Genomic DNA, 20,327 nt, shown 5'->3' with positions numbered 1-20,327 from the left:
AAAAGAATTTAGTTGGAGGGCAGGTAAAGGTTCTTAGTGTTCCCCCCAATCAGAGGTATAAATCTCTTCCTCTACCTCAGACTTCGTGTACTCCATGCTGTCTTCTGAGAAACAAGGAGAAGACAGATATGTCTTCTGAGAAACAAGGAGAGTTTTCTATCATTATACTCATTAGTAGCTGTCTTAAAAAAATGTTTCAATTTTTTAGATGAAAAACATAAGCCATGAGTTGTATTATGCAACTTCTATCATAAAATCTCCATTAACAGCCTGACTAATCAAATACTCATTTATTTAGTAAACAAGTGCTTTGAATGGTGATGACTTTATGGTTTATACATTTTTTTACCAGAAAAAGGTATGAAAAATACTATTGAAAAATACTATATTTGATATGATATAGGAAATATAATAATGTAATGTAATGTAATGATATATGATATGATATGATATGATATGATATGATATGATATGATATGATATGATATAATATAATATAATATAGTATAATATAATATAATATAATATAATATAATATAATATAATATAATATAATATAATATAATATAATATAATATAATATAATATAATATAATATAATATAATATAATATAATATAATATAATATAATATAATATAATATAATATAATATAATATAATATAATATAATATAATATAATATAATATAATATAATATAATATAATATAATATAATATAATATAATATAATATAATATAATATAATATAATATAATATAATATAATCTGTCCTCACCTTGGTGTCAGTAATGAAAATGAAGGGGTTCTGCAGAAGGGTCAGTGTTTGTGGGGTTTACGGGAAGAAGGCATTTTAAGCTGGCTGTGAAAGGGGATGATGTGTCAGATAAATTAACTAAGTGATTAGCTTTGTGAAAAAGCTAAGCAGAAACAGCAAAGTCTCACTCTGGTGTAAGATGCAAACTTGGCCAGTTGGTACTTTAGAGCAACAGTAGAACTCTTTGTCTGGCTTAGCTGAGTCACACAATTATCTCAATAACAGTAAGTACCTAGCAACAGCCTCAATAAACACCCATTTATTTGATTAATCAGCCATTTTGAAACAGGTTTGGTAAACATTACCCTTTCACTTTTGGCTTACATTATTAAAACGCTGCCCACTGAAGCTGCACCCCACGCTATGAATAACCACACGAAACCACCGCTGCCCTGCCCAGCTCAGGCTGGTGGGCTGAGCTTAACCTGACATTTCTTACCCATGTCAAAGCACAGAAGGCAGCAGGGACCAGTGTAGGATTTATCACAGGTTTTCTAGCCGTGGGCTCAGAATAAAACTGTTGATGTTAATGAGTGCTATCAAAAACTGCACAAGAATTTGGTCGTTGTGAGACCAAGATAGGAAGAAAGAAAAAGCAGAAACTTGAGTTTCCATAAATGTAAACATTTGCATGTGGTATTTGAGGATAACTTACAGTAGCTGGAATGTACTTAAAGTACCAAAAAGGTTTTGAGTACTCAGAGATTGTGAGAAGTGTTTGCAGCGGATTGGCATCTGGGAACAAATGGAATTTTTTGTTATCATGGAAGATATCAAGATTATTTCCAACCTTTAGTGGACTCCTGTGAAAGAGAGGCTGTGATGTCTGGTTACAGAGCATGCAAATATATATGTAAATATATTTTTTTATTTATTTATATGTATGTCTGTATATATGGATTAGAGGTGCACTCTTCATGGGAATGCTGAGGTGGCAGCACTTTACTACTTTTCCCAAGTAGTTTCCAAACAGTGCTGTGCCTGCCTCTTGTGCAGTGACAAGGGAAGTTTTCCTCTTCAAGGAACATGGAAACTTATTTCACAGGTAAATGGCTTTGTTCAGCTGAACCCTACTCTCTTCCCCTCAGGTAAATGCACCATCATCCTGTACAGCTGGAATGACATTCCCTTAACCTTTCTGGCTGAAACTATTCTCTTGACCATGGAATAATTAAGTGTAGATATCTGATTGCATTGCTACAATAAATAATTATAAATCTGCATTCTCATCCAGCATTTCTTTTCGTAATGCTTCCATAATGCCATTTACATTTGGATTGGTTTTCATCAATATACCAGTATTATCCCCAGTATTAAATTATCATGTAGCAGCAGACGTTACTCCCTTTCCTGCTGATTTTTAATGCACAAAGAAATAAACCCTTTTTATAATTGCGCTGAGAACCCAGTGTCATTGAAGCCACACCGAGCCTGCATTAGGTAAGATCTAAATCTAACCTTGCTCAGCAGAGAGAAAAGGAAGAAGAAACAGATTTCTCCTGAAAAACATCACCCATCTGCTGGGTGGGGGTGAAGTTCACAGGTGCCCCCTGTTCTCCCAGCTTATCTCAACCATACATCAAACCTCTTCATGTTTTTTCATGCATTTACCTTTATGAGCGCAAACAGACTGTAATTCAACACATTTCTGTAAAAAAACTAGACATTATGCCATACATAATATGCAGTACACATGAGAGTACATATTTTTCCAAATGTTTCTCTGTGGTAATCACAGGATTTTTTTGTCTCCAGAACTTAAAACCTGGGTAAGTGAAGGTTCTGTGGAGCCTGTATCCTTAGAGACTTTTGAAAATTTGTCTGGAAAAATCCTGTAGGCAATCTCATCTAGCTCTGAAGGTGACCCTGCTCTTTGCAGGGTTCAGGCTGAAATCTCCAGTGCTTGTTACTAAGTGGTTTTTTCAATAATTCCCTGAAACTCTGATTCCAAAATTGACACCTGAAGACAGCAGTCATGCCTCAATATAAAGTGTTCTCTGTTATACCACAAAGACCCTGAAATACCTTTGATTGGTTTATTTCCCCAAAAAGGGGGGAAAAGCCCCTTGGAATGTGAATTGTGGCCTTTGCATCAGTATTCTTGTAAAGCCCATTGTAACACATGAGGAAGGACAAACAGTAGCATTTTACCAGATATGATTACAGACAATTTTATTATTTGCAGCTAACTGTCCAGGAAGGATGAATGCAATTATTCATCCATTATGAGGTTTCTTTTGCTTTTTATATTTTCTTACACATAATGTCTGGCAAGCTGTAAGTAGCACCAATTTTCCAACCTCTTCCATGCTTCCAAGTTAAGTTTCTTCACCCTTCACAGAGGATTCAAGGGGTGTTTGAAGATTGACTGCAACAGAAAAGGAAAATAAATGCAACAGCTTTTACAGATGCACACAGATAATCCAAGTGTAGTTTTCCCCTGAAGAGTGAAAACTTTCCCTGAGGAGGGTTTCTGGGGATGACATACACTACCTGAATAAACACACAGAGTACCACAGCACACGCAGGAAAATAAATGTGGTGGATGTTCTCTGGATGGGAGAAACCTCTGACCAAAAGTGACCCTAGTGCAAGAATCTACATGTTTCTTTTGTTCCCTTCCTACAGAAGATGTTTTTAATCAGGCAGTCGTAGCGATGTATGGAAATAAAATGACAGGGAATGGGTATGTGAGCTGTTTTCCTAAAAGCAGCCAATGTAATTTATTATATAAAATTTAAAAGGTAAAAAAAGTAAGTCAGAGGAAGCCAGAGTTCTCTTAATGGCAATTGAAAATCTTTTCTTTCCTTGCCCACGTGTCTCAGTACAGAACAGAGCACATTTTAACAGCTCCCTCATTAAAGGTGGTTATTCAATGCAGAGAGAAGGTTATGCAAGTCAGGGCAGATGTGAAGCACTGTGCAGCTCTGAGAAGTAATACTTTGGAGCTACACTTCCATTGTGTGATTTCTTCATGGAAAAAAAAAAAACAAAAGCAAAATTTCAGAACATTGGAATAAAACATCTGATTTTGTTCTACCTGAAGAAGCTAAATGGAGAGTCAAAATTTAAATTACATTCTCCCATGGAGCTTGGAAATAAAGCATCAAAATTGCAAGGTGAAAAGTTTCTAAACCACGGGAGCTAGCCAGAACTTGTTACGTTCCTGAGTGATAAACACAAAGTTCAGCTGATCTTTCATTGAAAAAATACAGTAAATTTTCCTTCTGGGGGTTATATTTACCCAGCCTTTTGCAGGCTGCATTATCAGCCATTGTAATCTATTTAACTTCCATTCATGAGTCACTCTGACACTACACTGCTTTTCAGCTCTGCAAACAATACAAAAACTGAGCTCCCAGCTACAAATAAGGAAGGAATTTTGAACATAATGTTTTTTATCAATGAAACATATTGACACATAACTATACAGTTGTCAGTCATACTTTCATTGAAGTTAAAAGGAATAAGAGCAAGCCAATGTTTGATAATAATTTCACAAATGTACTGCATAATCTCTGAAATCTAAGTCCTAAGAGATATTGAACACAAGTGATTCTACCAATTAGTGGCACCTATGGATTTGCAGTATCTTTAATAATTTACTATGCTAAAACTTCCAATGAAAAAAGTGTGTATAGTAACATGACAAAACAATTTTAAAGGTAAGTATAGTGTATATAGTATATGAGAATGTAATATATACTTTATTAAAAATGTTTCACCATTATTTTAAGTTAGAAATAAAACAGTCATGTAAATTTCATTCATGTTACAGATTAAGTATTATTATAAGCAATAAATATTTTATTGAAGTTGAGGCAACAAGGAAGCACAACACATTAAGCACAGGCACATTTGTATACTATAAAGGTGGAATGTGCATTTGCGAGTGGCAAGCTCCCATCATTGAGTTCCTACCCCAGTAGGCAGTCAGTGAAGTCTTTTTAAAAGATGTAGTTCAGATCCCCAGTCCTGGGATGTGAGACTTCTGGAGATAAACAAAGCTACCCAAAAGCAGATTTGGTCTGAGTTCAGAGTATCATCTCCAGGTCTGAGACGTGGTGCCACCTGTGCAAGAGATCCCAGCCTCTCCCTGCACTCTAAAAGGCAAGCAGACACATACATCACGTGTTTTCTTCCACACCTGGACTCATCACAGCTCTTCTTGGTGCCCAATTCCTGGGAAAACACCTGCTTGATTGGAAAATATCTGCTTGATTTCAGCACAAATTACCTAAGAAACCCAGGCTTGGCTGGAAATTATTTGTCTGTGTCAGTAACAAAGGGACAAATCATGAAAGTTTTGCCAAAGGGAAAGGTTCAGGAAAAAAACATGAACGTTTTGCCCAGGCGTTGTGTCCACAGGAGCACCCAAGCCTATTTCTTGCACCAGAAGAACTCACTTGAGCTTCCTTTCTAATGCCCAGATGGGTCCTTGCATGCAACCTGCTGGGTTCCTCCTGCAGTTCCAGGTAGGCAAGTTATTTATTATTTCCTCTCCTGAGCTGCTGGGAGCCTGATTATACACTGCTGATGTTTGCTTTCTCAGTTCAGGACTTGGCTGCATTTCCAAAAGAGGTGCTGTTTGTTAATGGTCAAAATGATCTCTGGTGCCAGTCTCTACACACAGCTAGAAACAATGCAGCTGTGGAGGAGAGATTTCTTGATGTGAAAATCTGAGAGTGAGCTTGGAAGTCCTGCCTCAATCCTGCCTCCATAGGTACCATAAAATGCAGCATCCTTCATAATCTGTTGCACCATATATAAAATAGTGCAGTCTATACATTGTCAGAACTGTATTGATGATACACCTTGCACCTTTACTCTCTGAGGTCTTAAAAAACATCACTGTGCAAACCTGTGCTAACTGAATGTCACTGACCAAGTCCATCAGCAGTTGATTATCCCACTAACGCAGACAAACAGCAGGCTAGCAATAAATAATAAAGAATAGGCTGTTATTTTCTGTTTTGACTGCAGATGTAATTTCTAGAGTTCACCCCTTGCAATGCTCAGTGTGTTACATGAAACGAGGAGGAAGAAGAGGTGGAGGACAAAGAGCTCCCAGCTCTGCTTCCAGTGCTGAGGCAAGGAGTCCTCCAGGGAACCGTGAGGCTTCTTCAGGCTGCAGGAACGTCTGGGCCATATAATAACAGCTCATAGGCCATGAAATTTTACGCATAGGGTGTGTGTGCTTCACTCCTGGGTTTTGCCATACCCTCAGTGAAATCTCACCACTGACTGCAAAAGGGGAAGGCTCAGGGATGGAGATGAGCACTTCATAAAATCCCATGTGTGACAACACTCATGGATCAGTTCCAGAAGCCTTTTAAGGAAGCACTTGGACTGCCTGGAGTCTGGTTACTTGCCTGTCTTCCCAGGCAGGTTTTGCAACTTCCTGGGAACAAAGTTCCGCCAAGGCTGGATGGTTACTGACATTCACTCTGGGAGCCCTTTGGGCTGTGTTTTTGCAAACTGGCCTGGCTGCAGCACAAGCACCCCAGGGGCCTGAACCCCACTGGAATTAGAAGAAGATTCATGATTTGGCACAGGAAATAGCATAAAATGTGATCTCAGGTCTGCCATCTCCCTCCTTTCTTCTGCATGGTGGTTTGGAACCCCAGGCTGGACTGAAATACAAATACATCTGTGTATTTGTACCCTTCTGTCCCAAGCCCACAGCTTCACATGCAGCAACCCACAGGGCCCATTGCCTGCCCAAGCCTTCCTGTTGCTCACTCCTTGGACCACAGAAACTCCTCTGGGGAACCAGCTCCTGCCCTGGGGAAACACCCATCCTCATGGCTGAGATCCCAGCATGAGGAGGGGTTGAGCAGTGGTCCCAGAAAACTGCACCTCACTGGGACATGCCTCAAGCTGGTGCTGCAGAGATGGAATAAAATCTCAGAATAACCTGGGTTGAAAAGGAGCCACAAGGATTATCTAATCCAACTCCTGGCTCTGCACAGGACCAACACAAGAGTCACACCATATGCCTGAGAGAGCTGTCCAAACGCTTCTTGAACTTTGGAAGTTCAAATCCCTCTGAATTGTGCAGGGATTGAAGTGCATAAAAAAGAATAAATTATTTTCTTTCCTCTTTGCTGCCTTACTAAAAGTGTCTGGGCAAAGATATCAGCCCTCAGGCTTGTTGTCGCTCTTTTCTGAGCCTTCCCACCTAATGTTTTTTTCCATGCTAAACACCAGTCTATCTGCTGGCACATCACAGATTGAAGGCACATATTTTTCTTCATGCACATATTGAGGGGCAAAACTGTGTCTGTTGAAAGATGCTTAGTTGAAAGATGTTTAACTGAGTTTTGTGAAAGAAAAACCTCTTCCAAACAATGCTGCTGGAAAGGTGAGGCTTGCATTTATTATGGAAGATACAAGGGCAGATAAGCAAGCCCAGCATGTGTTCTGCAGTCTGGCTGCTGGAGTACAAATAAAAAGTCCCTCAACAGCCACCACAGAAGGAAAAATATTTTTAAAAGGAAAACTCTATCTTTGCTGTAAAAATTCACTCAATGCCCCTTTGATAGCTCCTGAACTCCTGGGCCAAGATGGAACTGTCCTGGCTCCCAGTGGAAGGAGGGGCAGTGGGGACTCCAGAGGGAAACTGTGCCACCATCCAGCTGCTGCCCCATCATCACAGCAAGGGACAGGACTCTGCAGTGCTCCATGACCTGCTCTGCCAGGGACTCAGATTTCATGAGTCCAGGCACCAAATGAAAGGATGGCTCGGGAGCTTTGTGTTCTCAACATTTACCCCTGGTGTGCTTGTCCTCTGTCAAAACATGGCACGAGTGTGCTCACCCCAGTTCCTTCATCATGTCTGTAGGGTGGAAATAATTCACACTTAGTATTTTTTAAGTTCCCAGTTTCCCAATTGTCCTAGTTTTGGCCAAGGCCGTGAGGAAGGTGGAGCCTGGAGCAGCGTGGGCATGCCTGGGTTGTTATTCTACACTGAAAGGGGTAGAACTATGGAATTCTCACTTCCAAGTGGAAAAGGGGATGGCTTGCAGTCAGGAAGGAAAAGGTGCATGCAGAGGATCTATGGGACAATTTTTGTTCTTGTCTCAGGAGCTGTGTGGCATCGGCTCAGGTCAGTGAGTCAGTGAGAATGATTTTTGTATGGAAATCGCCCTCTTTTTGTATACTTTTGTTACTAATATTGTTGCTGGTGCTGTTACTGCTTGTTTTCTTATCTCATTGCTGTTTCTAGTATATTGTCCTCATCTCAGCTCAGAATTTGTCTCTCACTAGATGGGATGGGGGGAAGGGAGCGGCTCCATGGGGCTCAATTTCCAGCTTTAACCACGACACACACTTACAAGCTTCTTCAATTTTAAAATCACTTAACAGAGTGTATCCAGGTTTTACATCTCTCTTCAATCTTCATTAATAAATAAAATAGGCCAGGGACCATTTGCTTGCTCTGGGGCACAGCTGCACAGTGCAGCTCCCATGCACAAGGCTGAGCTCTGCTCCTGCCCCTGTGAGCTCTGGCTGAGGGAAAACCAAGCAGAATTAATAAATCCCAGTTTAGTTCTCCAAATCCTGATACCTTCTAGATATTTGTAGCATATGCTCCTAAATAGCATGGATGGAAAAAAAGTTGACAATTTTACTTAATTTATACCATTATTTATCTCATTAATTTTCAACTCAGGAACTTCATGGCTATGGCCAAGCAGGGTCTCAGGCTCTGCAAACGTGGCCTGTAAAAGCTTAAAGACTGCATCTCCTAAGGTGAGAAAGTCAGAAGAAATACACAGGCAGATGGCTCAGGGACAGAGCACACCCAGAGTACAAGGTCTAGGAAAACCTGACAAAACAAAAATCATTCTGAAATGTAACACCCACACAGACACTCATGCTTTCACCAAACAGAATCATAGACAAAATTTTTTAAGTTTCCTAAGTGATCCTGTCGACATCCTGGAGAACACGAAAGTTAATTTTCATCCTTCAGTGGTCAAGGATCACAAGGATTTCTTTAACAGGACTAGATAAACTTGATACATTTTCAGGAAGAAATAAAGTCCACAAAGACCATGACTTTGCTATTTATTCTTCACTAAACACCTTCATGTCTTGGATAGTTTAGCCATGGTGTGAATGGGAGTGTGGACAGGTGGTTTTCCAGGCATCCCCTGCTCAGCCAAAGCCCAGGGGCAGGTTCCTATGGTAACAGCACTGTAAAGCTTTTTGCCTGGCTCTGAGGAAGAGCTTTGCAAAGTAGAAATGAAACACTACTCTGTTTAAAACCTTTTCCACGGGATTTAGTCACCTGTGGCCTGGCAAGCAATTAAGCAGCTGCATTGCTCCCGAGGCAAGCACCAGGCACTGGAAGCCTCGAGTGTGTCTCCATTAGTTCTTATGTGCAACCATTTTTAGGACTCAAGAATTGCTAGGGCTGAAAGCTTGGAGAGGTATTTATTATCTGTCATTACCTTCATAATTCTCTTTCACAAAAAGAAAGATGGCTTTATTGAATTTACACGGTTGTATTATGGGTGTCATCTCACAGAACAAATACATTGTACACTGGGGGCAAAGCAGGCATTAATGTACTTTATTTAATTTTCTAGCAAAAACAATGAGGAGTCAGATTACATTTCGTGTAATTCACAATGTATTCCATTGAATTCTGAACCTGTTCATCCCTGTTCCAGTGAAAAAAATTACCATCTCTAGCCTGGTCGTACTAGTTTGAACTAAGATGACAATATTTTAGCCCCAGAATTCAACTTTAAACTTTTGATTTATTAGCTCAAATGAGGCCTGCCACATCTGGCAGAGGAGGTGAGCGATGAGCCACCCCTGTTTCCCAGGTGGGTTCCCCAGGGATCGCACACCCTGTCAAACTCCCGCTTTCCAGGCCGAGGGTCAAGAAATATCTGGGGGCTTCAGGAGCTCCGTGTGCTGCCACAAGCTGCCACAAACACACCACGTACCCGTGTCAGAGGCCATGTCACCTCTGGGCTGGGGGACACGGGGCAGGGCTCACCTGGGCCATGGGGACTGCCCTCTCCGGGTGGGCAGCAGCGCTGGAGCCGAGCATGCCCGCGGGTTTTATCTGACCTTTACAGACCGCTCCTGTCACTCCCTGTTAGGAGTCTTCCGAGCACTGACAGGAAAAACAAGTCACCCTGTGAGCAGCGGGACTAATTGGTCGTTTCCTGTGCGGGGAGCCTTCATTACAAAGCTCTTTCTCTCTTCATTCAGTTATCTAACGTGGGCTGAACTCTGCAGCCTCTCCCTCAGTCAGGCACTGGTGGACTCGGCTTTCTTTTCGTATTTCTGTGAAACCAGTGGAAAATAAAGACCTTTGCAATGTCCTCCTACCATCCCAACTGTCCTGTGAGAGCAGGGTTTGTGTAGGTGTTGTACTTGACTCAGCTCATCGACACTGGGTTATCAGAAATGTCAGGGTCTCTTCCCTAGGAAGGGAGTATTGTTTAATCGTGTTAATTTAATCCATTTTACCATACTTCTAATCTTGGTCAGTGTAGGAGGATGTCTCAAAGTGCTCCTGTACCTGACAAGCACACACAGTATTCATCTGATGTCAGCAGCCAGGAGTGCATAGAAGAGCTGCTAAATGTACTAAAATCCTGAAATGGTTACAGATGTCCTGCAAATAATTGCTGCTGAAATTTGGTTGATGTAAACCTATTTTGCACACACAAAATCACAGAATGGTTTGGATTGGAAGGGGCCTTAAAGACATCTAGTTACATACAGTTACTGTCCTGCCGAGGGCAGGGACACCTTCCACTATCCCAGGTTCCTCAAAGCCCCATCCAACCTGGCCTTGAGCACTTCCAGGCATGGGGCATCCACAGCTTCTCTGCACAACCTGTTCCAGTGTTTCACTATCCCCACAGGAAAGAATTTCTTCTTAATATCTAACCAAAACCTACCCTCTCTCAGTTTAAAGCCACTCCCCCATGTCCAATCACTCCACATCCTTGTAAAAGCTCCCTCTTCAGCTCTCTTGAAGCCCTTTTTGGTACTGGAAGGTGCTATAAGATCTCCCCAGAGCCCTCTCTTTCCCGGTTATTTTGATATGCTTACAGTCCAGCTGGCTTTTCCCCCAGACTGGCTTTCCATCAGGAAGGCAGGCACACAGGAAGCTCCATCAGCCAGCTTTTGCCTCCTGAATTCTGTTCCTTGGGAAGTATACAAAGGCCCAGGTTTCAGCAATTAAGACATTCAGAGCTGGTGTTGAATTTCACCAGGATTCTTGCTCCTGAAAGACTTTGGGCAGCCCTTTGGCCTTCCTCCCTTGCACAAGCAGACCATGCAAGAACAACAGGAACATGAGAACCTGCATGGGACAGGATCCTTCAGTCTGAGCTCTCCGGACTTCAAAAGCCACACAGTGACATTGACCACAGGACAGACAGACAGACAGGAAATTCCACCAACCACAGTGGCTGCTGGCATGAGGCTGCACTCCTGCCCCCTCAGCAGATTCCTTCCTGCCTGTTTCTGATTCACCACCACCAGCTGCTCACATCTTCATGCACTGTCCTGCCTGGTGGCCCTGGTAAGCTGTTTCAGAGGAGGAGCTCCATCCTGAACTTCAGTTATTGTTTTTTCTTTTCCCTTTAGTCAGACACCCTCTGTTTTGCAAAAATTATTGTAAAACTGCTTCATTTTTTAGCAACACAATCAGCAAGAACTGGCAGATCCTGGTGGTATGTGATGTTTCCCAACAAGTGAGCATTAGCTATGTCTGAATGGGGTCAGACCTCACACCACAGGTGATGCTCACTGGGTGCATGAAAGAGCACAAGGCTTCATCCAAAGAAGCCAAAGGAAAAGCACTGCAAGCAGAGTATGACTGATCTCAGGTGTTGTTATTTCTTTCTCTTGCTTATGGCCTATCACAATTGATATTTGGTAATTTCTCAAGAAAAGAAAATGACATTTGGTTCAGGTTTATTAAGTTCTATGAAACTTTTGTCCTGATGTGTATACCTTCATCTCTGTATTTATAAGGTCTTCCTTATTATCTGTGTACCTCATGGAAGCACCAGTCAGGGTTTAGCTGAACTTCTTTTTCAACATAAATATGATTTTCAAGGTCTGAGGCTCTTTCCCGCTCTGAGGTCATACAAGATGGGCACCTGAAAGATGCCTCATTCCATTCAAAGCCACCCATCCCTAGGGATGGCCAAGCACCTCACAGTGTTGTAGGCAGGAGAAAAGGCAGGAAGAAAACACCACCAAAACCCAGCTGTTGGTTTCACACTGACCACAGATGTGGGACTGGAAACTGAAGAATAATCCTTGTGGAAATGCACTCACACCCTTTTTTGCTTCAGCAGTGATGCCAGCTGCTGAGACTGTATTTAGGATTGAGCACAGATTCTTTCAAACAAATTTATTTTATCAATTATATGCATATATACAGACTTTTGCTGTAGGATCACAAAAAGTTTTCAGCCTTCTCTCTACTAACTTTTCAATCACTACTGTGAGGCAACATTTTTTTCCCTTAACAGAGAAAGATATTAAAACACAGATGATGACTTTGGTGGAGAGCATCTTTGCTACATACAAGATCCAAAGTAGATAAGTTGTGTATCAGAGAATCGTAGAATATCAGGTTGGGAGGGACCTCAAGGTTCATCTGGTCCAGCCCTTCTTAGCAAAAGCATGGTCTAGGCCAGATGGCCCTCTACCCTGTTGAGCTGAATCTCAGAAGTGTCCAGTGCTGAGGAATTCAGCTTTCCTGGGGAGATTATTCCAAAGGCTTGTCCAGACTGTAACACACCAGCTCCTCTAGGAGGAGGCTGTGGGAAACTGGATCAAAAGCTTCTGAGAAATCTGGATAAACAATGTCCACTGCTCACCCCACATCAACCAAGCAGGTTACTTTATTGTAGAAGGCAGCCAGGTTTTTCAAGCACAATTTGCCTGTGGTGAATCTGTACTGGCTTTTCCCAATAATATGTTTTATCTGACTTGTGATAGCCTCCAGGAGGATTCACTCCACAACTTTCCCAGGGAATGAAGTAAGAGAGATGGGTCTATAATTTTCTGGGTCCTTCTTTAAGCCTTTCTTGAAGACGGAGGTGACCTTAACCTTCTTCCAGTCTTCAGGGATGTCCTTCAGTCTTCATGACTCCTCAGAGATTGTGACTGGATGGTGACCTCAACCATGACATCAGCTCTTGACACCCTGGGGTGGATGCTGTCAGAGCCCATCGGTGTGCAGGGCCAAGCTCCTCTGGTAGTTCACAGACCAGCTCTTCCCTCACCGACTGTGAGCTGGTAAAGACAGGAGTGAAGAAAGTGTTGAGAACCTCTGCCTTTCCAGTGTTATTGGTGACTAATTCAGCTCTCCTGTTGGATAGCATGTCAGTATTTTCTTTCTGTTTCCTCTTGCTGTTGACATACCTGGAGAACCCTTTCTTGCAGGTTTTGACAACAGCTTCTCTTGCCCATGGGTAGTCTGTCCCCAAGCTAGCTGCTAGTTGGGAGTGCAAGGAGCAGCCCAGCCCTCAGAATATGACCATGCTCTTTCTCTTGCAGCAGCAAGAGGAGTATGTGATTTAGAGAGCCCCAGCTCTGCCACCATCTCCAGGCTGCAGGGACCAGCCTGCAGATGCCTTTCTTTACTATGCAGTACAAGAACTTCTGAAAACATATATTCGTTCTCTGTAATAAACAAGAGAATATTTGAGTCCAATATTGTCATTAGTATTACAGTGGGTGAGGGAAGACAGGGTTTAAACACTTATTCCTGAAACTTCAGCACACTTTTCAGGCCCCTTTCAGTCCTTGTGTACCTGAAGGAGACATAGCACAGAAGGCTATGTAGCCGCCTCTGGAGGGGAAATGTGCCCTGTGAAGTTTGTCCCATGGTGTTTCTCATTGCTCATACCTCGTTTAACATGGATGAGTGCAATGGAAAGGAGCTGGAGAATTGATGGGAAGACAAGCAACCTCCTCAAGGGGCAGTGCTAAATAACATGCAAAGTGCCCTAATTGGCCAGAGGATTGTGTTGTGCAGGATTTATTTTCCCATTTATGAAACTGGGGATCAGTGTAGGAATCCTCTGCATGAAATAATTCCAGATCCTCCTTTTCTGTCCTAGATCAATAGTAATGCCTCCATGCTCAAAGCAAAGTTGGAGTTTGCGCTGCCTCATTCAGAGAAGCCCCAGGTAACTTCTATTACTGCAGGTAGAGAAGGGGAGGCAAGGTCTGAAATGTGCTGCTGGGTAACAGGAAAACAAACTGGAGCAGGCAGTGGTGCTTGGTAAGGAGGGAAACAATGCATAGAAAACACACACTTTCTCAGAACAATACAACTTCTCACATTACGGTATTATACCATATGTATACCTCAGCCTAAATTCCCTCTTCTGGCAGGAGCCAGGGTGAGGACATGGCTTCAGAAATCCTAATGGAACCACAGAAACTGGCTGAGGATTCCCAGTTTCAGTTCCCAAACATAGGGACATCACTTTCAGAAACGCCAGGAAGCTGGACTGCCTTGTTGTCCTTTATGTACTCAATAAAAATCTAAAGCAACCTCATTTATTTATGTGAAAGGGACTTTGTTGGTTGCTGAATTGCAATGGGACATGTGACACAGGCCCGAAGCAAATCAGTAAATACAGAAATTTTCTTTTGAGAAGGCAAGGGTGGAGCAGAGGACATGGTAATTACATGTTCTCCATGAGTGCAGCTTTTCTTTGTTTGCCCAAAGCAGCTTTGGAGAAAGCATTCCTAATTATGTATTTCTCATTTGCACTGCCTTTTTGTTCCCCTCAAAAAATATTCCTATTAAGAAGGTTTGTCATTCTTGCCATGGAATCCAACAACAGTGGGAGATAACAGAATCCATGGTTGGTGGATGATGATCTGGGATGCTTTCCTGGAAACCTCGACTTGTGTACTGTGACACCAGCAGTATTCAAAGGCCAAAGCTCGATGCAGAATGCTCTAACAAGTCACATGTTCCTGGGGGGTATGCTGCTGTCCTACTTCTCCTTCTTCTCTAAGCTCTCCAACTTTTCTACCTCAGAGAAAATGTGAAGAGGAGGACTTGGAAACTGAGTGCAGGATCTATACTTTGCTGAGAACTGTGCAGAATGAGTCATGTTGAGAGAAGGACAACAGTGATGAATGGGGATTTCCTGTTGAGCAAAAAAAAAGCAAGAGAACTTGCCACAGCCTTTAGTTGTCATCTTGGCAATGAGCAAGGGTGCCCTTGTTCCTCCCAGACCCAAAGTTTCTAGCCCTAAGTCATCTTTTGACATCACCTGCTTTGCCTCAGGTAGCACTGGAATCATGTGGCTTAACACTGGAACAGTGTGAGTACCCTGCCAGGACCTGCTGGTTTAGAGACACTGGCTGACTCGACTCTACTGTAAGACCTCTGTCCACCCTGGTCCATGGAAGTGGAGAAGGAAGGCGAGTGCCAGAGGAAAAGCTACAATGCCCCTCAACAGCAAAGTGAACATGCCAGTGAACAATCTGTTGCACAATGCTGGAGCAAAATTGAAGAGAAACCCACCTCTTTGGAAATGAGCAGCAGCCTCAAAGGCCTCAGTGTTTGCTGTGATTTCCCCATAGATGTGTTTTTACAGCTGTGGTTAATGTGTGACTAATCCTCACTGTGCAGTAACCACACAACCACTCCTTAGAGCGGCGCGAGCGCACGGCGGGTTTGGGTCGGAAGCAGAGATGGTAACATCTGAACAGAATACTTAAAACTGACAACACTTCTGAGCAGGGCTCTAATCATTTATGTCATGCCTGAGAAACTTGCAGCCAGGCTCCAGTGTGTATATATATATATATATATATGTATAACAAAAAAGACAAACCACCTCTGAGAACAATAAACAGTTCAAAGGCTTGTGTTCTCAGGCAGCTGCTATCAAACATTAACAGCACTATTTGAGCAGGAAGAGCAGACTCAACCAGCACTTTCAAGAGCATTTGCAAACTCTCTTTTCCTCCAGTAGTACACTAATAACAATAATAATAATAAAGCACAATTTCAGTCTGAATAAAAGGCGAGTAATGTTGCTCCAAAACAGCCATATTTTTTCTCAGTGCCACCCTGAGAACAATAAAACTCCTAGAAGTTCTTGAACCATTGCTCTGTGTTATGAAGACTGAAAACTCAACTGTTTTATCAAGTTATTCATGAAGGCAGCTTCAGGCCTGGATGTACTGAATGAGGAATGACATCAGGGCTATGTGCTGCCTGTAGCTGCATGTACAGTTCTACTCTCTATGTGACAGTCCCTGAAGGGCTGGACAGGCCCTGGTGTCCATTCAGAGGTGGGCTTTGAAGGCTTCTGACCATGAATGAGATGATTTTTGATTGCCAGCAAAGTCAGCTTTTCAGATCTTCTCCAGGTGTGGACAGATAAGCAATTAGATGAGCTGCTCCCTTGTTTAGATACATGCCAACTCTTTCTTTTTTTTGTTTTATTTTGAGGGGTTCTAGTCTGGTTGAGGTGGGGGGAGGGTTTTTAAAATACAACGTTCTTTAATGGCCTTTTGAAATCATTTCAGCCTCAATTTTGATTGGTTTGATTTTGTTTTGCACAGACATCCTAAGCTTCAATGCGGATAAGCTTTCCTCAGCTAAGCTTTTGTGTAAGGCAGTCTGTGTGTGTCTGCTAGAATAACAAATTACGTGATTCCTTGTGGTCACACACAGGTCACACACTGGCACCCAGCACATCCCCTAAGCACAGCAGTAGGTTCATGAACAGCATGTGCTCATGTTTAGGGAGCACCTCCAGAGGAGCAGCCCCTTGCTCTCAGCATGTGCTGCTTCCAAACCTGATGGGAGTCAGGTGCCAGAAAAGAGAGGTGTCTCATGTAGAACCTGCATTTCTCAGCTCCTGCTGAGTTTCTGCTGGCACTCAAACCTCCTCCTTCCAGAAGGTTTGCCACATGAAGGAAGCAGCTGTCCAGCCTCCCAAGACACAGGTTCTCAGGCTTTGTTTAGAGAGAGAGATGCACTGGTGGCATCAGCATAAGTTTCTTCCAGGCTGCCCCACTCCTTTCCTCAATGCCCTCACCTCCGTCACCTGCAGTAGCCCCAGCTCTGTGTACAAGAGGAATCCAGCTGGCTCCTGCCTAAGACTTCCAGAGGTAGGGCAGGTGAGTTAGGTTTTAGTGGTGGATTTTTTGAGGCTTGGGGTTTTGTGATTCTTTTTCTCTGCACAGTATTTTCAAATGCATTGCATATCAGAGGGGTGCCACACTTTGGGGACCCCATGCTTTGTGGCACGTTTTAAGCATACCACTCTCTCCCACACAGGTTCTCAGGGGCCAGGAATGCTGTGATGGTTGGCTCAGACAAGTAGGGGTTCATGCTGAGGACATTTTTGTACAACAGTGTCACGTGGCTTTGGTTAAACTGGAACAGCTGTGCTCTGGGGTCCAGTATCTATCCAAATCCTAATCTTTATTTTTAAATCACACCTATTTATCTTTTGCTCTATGTCATTTTGAAGTAGGATTTTCTACTTTTAAAAGCATCTAATATTTTCTGACTCTTCAAAGTTTAGTGATTTAGTGATTGCCTTTCCCTTGTTCCTATTTTAATTTCTCATTAGCACATAGTAGTGTGTCCATGCAGATGCATACACATAATCACATGTCCATGTATACATGAGTGTGTGCACAAAGCAGAGTACATTGGTCCAAGTCACCGTTTGTAATCATCTCAAAGAATGCTCCAGAGGCTGCCCATCTGCTTTTCCATGTTAAACTGGAACTGGAGGAGAGCAATAAGCCAGAGTAAATAAAAAAATGAAACAAACCAGCCAACCAGTCAAAAACAACAACAACAAAACAACCTAAAACATCTGGGTAAGAAAGAGGAAGGGTTTTTAACTGGTCTCTGTGTTCTTTGCACAGACTATTGGCTGAAGGACATCCCACTGGCTCGGGAACATTTTTTACTGTAATCATCCTCAGCATCCAGCTTTGTGTTCAGTACATTTGGATCACTATTAATGGAATGATTCTCAAAGTTTTTAATTTTTTAAATGTTTATACTTGCCAATTTATTTTTTCTTTTTTTCTTGTTCCCATATTTTTCTTTTGCCTAAACTGCTCATCCCCATCCTTGGTACTGTCCTGTACCACGACAAGCATGCAGACAGCAACTGTACAACCTGTCATTCTGTTTTCCTCAGCTGGACAAACCAAATACCATTAGTTTACTGTGGGAAAAGATTCTCTTCTCCCACATAATTTTAATGTTTTTCCTCTGTTCTTTCCCAGCATGAGCTAACCCTAGACCATGTAGGTGATGGTAAGCAAAGGGCTCACTAATTCTATAGTGATACCCATGGTGCCAACAATTCCCTCTACTTGCTGGAAATATTTGCTGGCTACTGCATCCTGTATTAACTTATTTTTTAATTTCTTACAATTACACAACACATAATTATTCTAAAATTGACTAATTCACCTTAGCCTTTTCTTCCCCTTTTATTCCCAGGTAGGAGCAGAAATTCCTTTTGCTATCCCTTTTGTGCCTGACCTTGTGTTGAAGTTGACCCTGAATGTTACTTGTCAGAATATCAATGTATCCTTCACACTCTAAACTTTCTAGAGTGCCCAAATTCCCAATAGCAAATGTAATTCTGTGTATTTCCTTCTATGTCAGTCAGTACTTAGAAAGATCTCCCCAAAATGAGGTCTCTCCCTACTAACTCTCTGCCTTGCAGAGCCTGCTGCTCCTTAGCTCACTCCTCACCACACTTTACAATTCTTCCACTAATCCCTAGCTTCCTCATTTTGATTATTCATTTTCTTTGTGGCACTGATAACCTGCTTTAGTGAAGTTCAATTAGAAAAGATTGCCTTTGACTGAAAAAAAACTGCTATCAAAAAGCAAGATACCTGATTAGTCAGGCACAATCTACTTTTGATGAACCTATTTTGTGCTGTATATCATCATCCAACCTTTTAATTTCTCTATCCATCAGATCCTTTTGTAAGACCCTGCATACTGCTGAGGCTGCACCTTTTCCTGTCCTCTTTCCTTAGTGAAGACACTGTATTTCATTTTCTGCAGTAAAATTCCTGTCCTCTAACTTGACAAACTTATTAAAAATTCTGTCCATCAGGCTTGCAGTTTTATGACCTAAACACTACCCCAGAATGCTAAGTGACTATTTGGTTTTGAGCCTCTGCCTCACCTCTTGCATATTTAAGTTCTTGGGTTTTGTTTTTTGTTTTGCAGCTATTTCAAATGGAGTGAATTGCACCCTGCACCTTCATTCCACTACTCATTTTCATCCATATACACACTAGTCCTGATGAAGACTCAGATAAGGCATTTATGAAATGCCTGACATAGTTTTTCTTCTCAGCACCCCTGTAGAGTGGCCCTCTTTTTTCTCCTGTTCTCTATTTCAATTACAAGCTTATACAGCCTTTTAGGTTTGCTTTAGCTTCCTTTATAGGCTCTAATACAACCTGACAAAGTGAGAATTGTGAAAAGTCCTCCTTCTCTCATAGTTTGCCTTCTTTGACATTCAGTGCATTTACACCCTCCAGCTCATTTTCCCAGAACAAAGAAGAGGTCAAATTTTTCTGCCAGCCACATTCTTTGCATCTTACTTGTGAACAAGAGCAAATGTGATAATTGCTCCAGCATGGATGAAGAAGAAAGTCAGGAAGCATAGGGAACAGAGATGTGACTCAGGAAAACCCAGTGCCAAAGTACAGAGGCCCTCCTGTAAATAATTCTCTCTTGGTACAACAAAATTTCTCTCAAGTGCACACTGAGGATCAGACAAGTGTTGCACTTGCAAGGATTTTCACACAGGAATTTCCCACTTCCCGTAGCACTTCATTTTATTCCCTCCCTGCTGCCTTAACTTCACACATTATCACTGACTGGAAAAGGGGAAGCAAAAGTCTTGGTGGCCCCTAAGGAAGTGAATTCACAGCTGGTAAGGCCCTGCAATGCAAACCAGCCAACTCTGTTCTTACACAAGTCTTTACCAGGTTTAAGGGACTGGCAAAGTTGGCATCAAGTTAAAAAGCACTTTTCAGCTGTAATTAGCTGTGGAAATAAGTCCTCTAAATTCAATCCATCAATTCTTTTGCCTGATCTCAAAACTTTCTGATTACCAAGATTCCTACAAATGGTTTTGTATTTTTTTTTGTAAAATAGCCCCCATTGTTCCAGCATAAACAAACTCAAAATACAGTGGCCAGTTTACAGAATAAAAAATTCATTTCTTGCAGTTCAAAACCTTACAAAAGAAAATAATTGTAAAGCTGCAGTAAGACCTACCCTGACAGACAGCAGATCCTGACTTCCCTGTTTTGTGAAGGACATTTTCCTCTACCTCTGTGTTGCTCCATCTCCTCCCACAAAAGCCATAGCACCCCAGAGTAATTGATGCTGCACAGAATACTGAGGACAAGCCTGCTCTGTTCTCCTTCCTTGGGGGCACAATCTCCAATTCATCTTGGAAAGCCTTCTTA

Source organism: Poecile atricapillus, chromosome 3 (genome assembly GCF_030490865.1).
Source record: "Poecile atricapillus isolate bPoeAtr1 chromosome 3, bPoeAtr1.hap1, whole genome shotgun sequence".
NCBI classification, from domain to species: domain Eukaryota; kingdom Metazoa; phylum Chordata; class Aves; order Passeriformes; family Paridae; genus Poecile; species Poecile atricapillus.
This window is presented reverse-complemented; position numbering follows the sequence as displayed.